This window comes from Leptonychotes weddellii, chromosome 1 (genome assembly GCF_054177405.1).
Source record: "Leptonychotes weddellii isolate Sample4059 chromosome 1, ASM5417740v2, whole genome shotgun sequence".
NCBI lineage: Eukaryota > Metazoa > Chordata > Mammalia > Carnivora > Phocidae > Leptonychotes > Leptonychotes weddellii.
Genome location: NC_138369.1, coordinates 46,099,589 through 46,107,680, shown reverse-complemented (window position 1 = coordinate 46,107,680; position 8,092 = coordinate 46,099,589).

The following is an 8,092-nucleotide window of genomic DNA, read 5'->3' as shown; positions in this document are numbered from 1 at the left end:
AAAGTACAGCATCCTTTCTTGATTAAAACTCTTCACAGTGTAGGGGTAGAGGGAACATACCTCAATATCATAAAGGCCATCTATGAAAAACCCATAGTGAGTATCATTCCCAATGGGGAAAAACTGAGAGCTTTTCCCCTAAGGTCAGGAACATGGCAGGGATGTCCACTATCACCACTGCTGTTCAACACAGTACTAGAAGTCCTAGCCTCAGCAATCAGCCAACAAAAAGAAATAAAGGCATTCAAATTGGCAAAGAAGAAGTCAAACTCTCACTCTTTGCAGACGATATGATACTTTATGTGGAAAACCCAAAAGACTCCACCCCAAAACTGCTAGAACTCATACAGGAATTCAGTAAAGTAGCAGGATATAAAATCAATGCACAGAAATCAGTTGCATTTCCATACACCAACAACAAGACAGAAGAAAGAGAAATCAAGGACTTGATCCCATTTACAATTGCACACAAAACCACAAGATACCTAGGAATAAATCTAACCAAAGAGGCAAAGAATCTGTACTCAGAAAACTATAGAATATTCATGAAAGAAATTGAGGAAGACACAAGGAAATGGAAAAACGTTCCATGTTCATGGATTGGAAGAATAAATAGTTAAAATATCTATTTTACCTAGAGAAATCTACACATTCAATGCAATCCCTATAAAAATACCATCAACTTTTTTCACAGAAATGGAACAAATAATCCTAAAATTTGTATGGAACCACAAAAGATCCCAAACAAGACGAAACCAGAGAGGGAGACATATAACCATAAGGACTCTTAATCTCAGGAAACAAACTGAGGATCGCTGGAGTGGAGGAAGGTGGGAGGGATGGGGTGGCTGGGTGATGGACACTGGGGAGGGTATGTGTTGTGGTGAGCGCTGTGTATTGTTTAAGACTGATGAATCACAGACCTGTACCCCTGAAAAAAATAATACATTATATGTTAACAATAATTAAAAATAAATAAATAAACATTATGATAAAACAAAAAAAGAATTAAAAAATCTGTGTTGATGGGCACACATATATAAAGATATAACTTGTATGACAACAAAGGATGGGGAAGGGAATGGCACAATATAGAAGCAACGTTTTTGTAAGCTACTGAAATTAAACTGGTATTAACCTGACCTATATTGTTTATAATTTGTTAATTGTAATTTCCAGGGGCTCCTGGGTGGCTCAGTTGTTAAGCGTCTGCCTTTGGCTCAGGTCATAATCCCGGGGTCCCGGGCTCAAGCCCCACATCGGGCTCGCTGCTCGGCGGGAAGCCTGCTTCTCCCTCTCCCACTCCCCCTGCTTGTGTTCCTGCTCTTGCTCTCTCTCTCTGTCAAATAAATAAATAAAATCTTTTAAAAAATTGTAATTTCTATGGAAACCACTGAGAAAATAAATTTCAAAATATACAGTAAAAGACATAACAAGGGAAATAAAATGGTACTTTAGAAAAAACATATATTCCACACAAAAGACAGCAGTAATGGAGGAAAAGAGGAACAAAAAAAGACATAAGACATATTGAACACAAACAACAAACATAAATCTTATCTCATCAGTAACTACATTAAATGTAAATGGATTAGTCTTTAATTAAAAGGCAGGAGTTGGCAGAATGAAAGATAACAACTATGATCTGACTGCATGCTGTTTACAACAAACCTAATTTGTAGGAATACAAATACACGGAAAGTAAAAGGATGGTGAAGATATACGATACAAACAGTTACCAAAAAAGAAATGGAGTGGCTAGAACTAATACCAGATAAAATAGATGTATGACAAAATTTTTTACTAAAAACAAAGCTTTTAGAATGATAAAAATGTCAATCCATTAATATAACAATTAGAGGTATATTTGCACCCAAAACAGAAGCAGCAAAAACTTACAGAATGGAGGGAAAAATAGATCACAGTATTTGAAGACTTCAATGTTCCATCTTCAATAATGGATAGAAAAACTATATAAAAGATAAACAGAATATAGGAACAATGCTATAAACCAACTAGACCTAACGAATATCTATAGAACTTCCAACCCAACAAAAACAGAATAGACATTCTTTTGAACTGCACATGGAACAATCTCCAGGATAGGCCATATATTAGTCTATAAAACAAGTCTCAATAAATGTGAAAGGATTGAAATCATACAAAATATTTTCTCAGATGAACATGAAATAAAACTACAAATCAATTATAAAAGAAAATTTGGAAAATTCACAGATACATGGAAACTGAACAACACACTCCAGAAATAACCAATGGTTCAAATAAGAAATTACATGGGAAATTAGAAAATATTTTGGGATGAATAAAAATAAAAATACAACATACCAAAACATAGAGCATGCATTGAAAGCAGTGCTTAGAGGGAAATTTATAGCTGCAAGTGCCTCTGTTAAAAATAAAAAATAAGGGGCGCCTGGGTGGCTCAGTCAGTTAAGCGACTGCCTTAGGCTCAGGTCATGATCCTGGAGTCCCGGGATCGAGTCCCGCATCGGGCTCCCTGCTCGGCAGGGAGTCTGCTTCTCCCTCTGACCCTCCTCCCTCTCATGCTCTCTGTCTCTCATTCTCTCTCTCTCAAATAAATAAAATCTTTAAAAAAAAAATACATAAAACATGAAAAGATGCTCAACATCACTTATCATCAGGGAAATGCAAATCAAAACTACAATGAAATATTACCTCACAACAGTCAGAATGGCTAAAATCAACAACACAAGGAACAACAGGTGTTGGTGAAGATGCAGAGAAAGGGGAACCCTCTTGCATTGTTAGTGGGAATGCAAACTGGTGCAGCCACTCTAGAAAACAGTATGGACATTCCTCAAAAAGTTAAAAATAAAACTACCCTACCATCCAGCAATTGCACCACTAGGTATTTACCCAAAGAACACAAAAATACTAATTCAAAGGGATATGTGCGCACTGATGTTTATAGCAGCATTATCCCCAATAGCCTAATTATGGAAACAGCCCAAGGGTCCATCGATTGATGAATGGTAAAGAAGATGTGGTAGATATATACAATGGAATATTACTCAGCCATAAAAAAGAATGAAATCTTGCCATTTGCAACGAGGTGGATGGAGCTAGACAGTATTATGATACGTGAAATAAGTCAGTCAGAGAAAGACAAATACCATATGATTTCCCTCCTGTGTGGAATTTAAGAAATAAGACAAATGAGATGAGCAAAGGGGAGAAAGAGAGAAACCAAGAAAGAGACTATTTTTTTTTTGGAAGATTTTATTTATTGAAAGAGACTCTTAACTGCAGAAAAGAACTGATGGTTATTAGAAGGGAGGTGGGTGAGGAGATGATTTAAATAAGTGGTGGGGATTAAGGAGTGCACTTGTGATAAGCACTGGTGATGTATGGAAGTGTTGAATCACTATACTGTATACCTGAAACTAACATTGCACATTATGTTAACTACCTGGAATTTAAATAAAAACTTAAAAAAAAAGAAATACCTTAAGTCAATAATGTAATCTTCTACTGTAAGACACTAGAAGAGGGAACTAAACATAAAATAAGCAGAAGTAAGAAAATAATAAAGGTCTGTGCATAAAGAAATGAAATAGAGTATAAAGACACAATAGTGAAAATCAATAAAACAAAAACTTGGTTCTTTGAAAAAAATCAACAAAATTGACAAACTAGTTAGAATGCCAAGGAAAAAAATGGAGAAGACTCAAATTATTAACATCAGGCATGAAAAAGGGGATATTACTACCAACCTTACAAAAATAAGTTATAAGCTAATATTATGAGCATTTGTATGCCAACAAATTAGACTTAGATGAAATGGACAAATTTCTAGAGAGACACAAACTAGTGAAACTGATTCAAGAAGAAATAGAAAGGGGCACCTGGGTGGCTCAGTCGTTTAAGCATCTGGCCCTTGATTTTGTCTCAGGCTGTGATCTCATATAACAGATAACCCTGTGTATTGGATTCTCTCTCTCCCTCACCCTTCTCCCACTGCTCATAAGTGCTTTCTCTCTCTCTGAAATAAAATAAGATAAATGTGAAAGACTAACATTAAAAAAAAAGAAATAGAAAATATGAATAGACCTTTAACAAGTCAAGAGATTGAATTAGTAATCAAAAAACTTCCCCCAAAGAAAAGCCCAGACCTGATAGCTTCACTGTTGAATTTTACTGAACATTTATTTTATTTATTTGTTTGAGAGAGAGTGAGAGTGAGAGAGAAGGCAGATGCTTAATTGACCGAGCCACCCAGGTGCCCCTTTACTGAACATTTAAATAAGAATTACCACTAATCTTTTACAAATTCTTGCAAACCAAACCAAACCAACCAAACAAACAAACAACAACAACAATAACAAAACTGGAAGAAGAAACACTTCCCATCTCATTCTTTGAGGCCAAAGAAAACTATAGATCAGTATACTTTAATAATGAAAACATAAAAATCCTCAACAAAATACTAGCAAACCAAATCCAGCAGCATATAAAAAGGATTATACACCATGACCGTGTGGGATTTATCCCAGGAATGCAAGATTGGTTCAACATACAAAAATCTATCAGTGTAGGAGCGCCTGGGTGGCTCAGTAGGTTAAGTGTCTGCCTTTGGCCCAGGTCGTAATCCCAGGGTCCTGGGATCAAGCCCTGCATTGGGCTCCCTGCTCTGCAGGGAGCCTGCTTCTCCCTCTCCCTCTGCTTGCCACTCCCCCTGCTTGTACTCTCTCTGACAAATAAATAAAATCTTAAAAAAATAAATATATCAATGTAATTCATCAGGTAAATAGAATAAGAAAAAATCATATGGGCATTTCAGTAGATGTGGGAAGAGCATTTGAAAAAAATCCAATACCTTTCTATGACAAAAACACTCAAAAAACTAGGAAAAGAAGGGAACTTGCTCAACATGATAAGATCATCTACCAGAAACTCACAGTTAATATTGGACTTAATGGTTAAAGACTGGAAGTTTTCCTTCTAAGATCAGGAACAGGGTAAGGATGTTCACTCTTGTCACTTCTGTTCAACACTGTACTAGAGTTTCCAGCTACAGCAAGTAGGCAAGAAAAAGAAATAAAAGGTTTCCATTGGAAAGGAAGATGAGATGATCTTGTATACTTATTTGCAGATGACATGATCTTGTATATAGGAAATCTTAAGGAATCCACAAAAAACATTAAAGAAATTAGTTCAGCGAGGTTGCAGGAAACAAGATCAATACACAAAAATCAATTGTATTTCTGTACACTAGCAATGAATAACCTGAAGAAGAAATTAAGAAAATAGTTCCAATTTATAGTAACGTCGAAAATAATAAAATATTTAGGAAAAAAATTAACAAAAGGGTGTGAGATTTGGACACTGAAAAGGAAAAAAAAATCATCAAAAGAAATTAAAGAAGACCTGAATAAATAAACAAATTGGAAGATCTATACTTGTTAAGACTGTAGTACTCCCCAGTTGATGGTACAAATTCAATGCAATCCCATCAAATTTCCCACTAGCTTCTTTGCATTAATTGAGAAGTTGACCATAACATTTATATGGAAATGCAAGGGACCCAAACAAGCGCTTGAATAAGAAAAATAAATTTGGAGGATTCACACATCCCAATTTTAAAACTTACTAGAAAGCTACATTATTAAAGACTGTGGTACTGGCATACAGATAGACACAGAGATTAATGAAATAGATTTGAGAGTCCAGAAATAAACCCTCACATTGTGGTTAGTTAATTTTTGTGGTTTTTTTCCCCCTGCTTTATTGATGTATGATTGACAAAAGTGTAAGGTATTTAAAGTGTACATCATGGTAATTTGATATATGTATACATTGTGAAAGGGTTTCTATCATCTATTAATTAACACATCTGTCACCTCACCACACATTTTTACCTTTTGTGTCTGTGTGTGAGAACATTTTAGTTCTATTCTGTTAGGAAATATTAGGTATATAATACATTATTGATAACAATGTATAATCACCATGATTTACGTTACATCCCCAGACCTCGTTCTTCTTTTTTTTTTTTTAAAGATTTTATTTATTTATTTGAGAGAGAGAGAATGAGAGACAGAGAGCACGAGAGGGAAGAGGGTCAGAGGGACCGACTGAGCCACCCAGGCAGAAAATAACACTTTGATATCCTGTTTTCATTTCCTTTAGCTATATACCCAGAAAGCAGGACTCCTTGATCATATGGTAGTTGTATTTTTAATTTTTGGAGGAACCTCCATACTGTTTTTCATAGTGTCTGCACCAACTTACACAAGGATTCTCTTTTCTCTACATCTTTGTCAACAATCATCTCTTGTCTTTTTGATGACAGCCATTCTAACAGGTGTGAAGTGATAACTCATTGTGGTTTTGATTTGCATTTCCCTGATGATTAGTGATGTTAAGCACCTTATCATGTACCTGTTGGCATGTCTTCTTTGGAAAAATGTCTATTTAGTTCTTCTGCCTGTTTTTAAATTGGATTGTTTGGTGGTTTTTTTGGTTTGTTTTTGTTTGCTATTGAGTTGTAGGAGTTCTTTATATACTCTGGATATTAACCTGTTATTAGATATATGATTTGCAAATACTTTCTCACATTCTGCATGTTGCTTTTCAATTAATTTTTGGAAAGGGTGCCAAATCAGTTCAACAGTGAAAGAATAGTATTTTCACCAAATCGTGCAGGAACAACAGGATATCCATGTGCAAGAGAATAAGTTAGACCATATATAAAAATTAACTCAAATTTGGGGCAATGGGGTGGCTCAGTTGGTTGAGTGTCTGCCTTCAGCTCAGGTCATGATCTCAGGGTCCTGGGATTGAGCCCTGCATCAGGCTTCCTGCTCAGGGGGGAGTCTGCTTCTCCCTCTGCCCCTCCCCCCACTCGTGCTCTCTCTCTCTCTCTCTCTCTCTCAAATAAACAAAAATTAACTCAAAATGGATCACCAGGGACCTAAATGTAAGAGCTAACACTATAAAACTTAAAAGAAAACAAAGGCATAAATCTTCATGACCTTGGATTAGGCAGTGAAATTTTAGATGGGACTCCAAAAGCATAAGCAAAAAAAGAAGAAAAACAGATAAATTCTACTTTAACAACAAAAAATTTTTTTTTAAGTAACACCATCAGGAAAATGAAAAGACAGTATTTTACTTTTTTTTTTTTAAAGATTTTATTTGTTTATTATATAGAGAGAGCCACCCAGGTGCCCCCAAAAGACAGTATCTAAAATATATAGGATGTATATCCAGGATATATAAAGAAATCTTACAACTCAAAAATAAAAAGACAAATAATGCAATTTAAAAAATGGGCACAGGATTTGCATAAACCTTACTCTAAAGACCTACAAATGGCCAATAGGCACGTGAAATGATGTTCAGCATCATTAGTCATCATTAGGCATTAGCTGAAAAGGTACCACTTGAAAAACACTAAGATGATGAAAATAAGAAATACAGACAATAACAAGTGTTGGTGATGTGGAGAAATTGGAACCCTCATAAATTGCTGGTGGGAATGCAAAATGATGCAGCCACTTTGAAAAAAAGCTTGGTATTTTCTCAAAATGTTAAACATAGAATTACTATGTGAACCAGAAATCCCTCCTAGGTATATAATCAAGGTAACTGAAAACATATATCCACATAAAAACTTTTACATGAATATGAAATGTTTATAGCAGCATTATTCATAATAGCCAAAAGCAGAAACAACCCAAACAACCCATCAACTGATGAATGGATATATAAAATGTGGTCTACACAGGGGCCCCTGGGTGGCTCAGTTAGTTAAGAGTCTGACTTTTGATTTCGGCTCAGGTCATGATCTTGAGATTGTGGGATTAAGCCCCACCTTGGGCTCTGCACTCAGTTGGGAGTCTGCTTGGGATTATCTCCTCTCCCTCTGCCCCGCCCCCCACTCAAGCTCTCTTCTCCTCTCTCTAAAAATAAATAAAATCCTTTAAAAAAATGTAGTCTATACATACAATGTACTATTATAAAAAACTGATACCTGCTACAACATGGATGAACTTTGAAAACTTGATGCTAAGTGAAAGAAGTCAGATACAAAAGACCACATATTGTA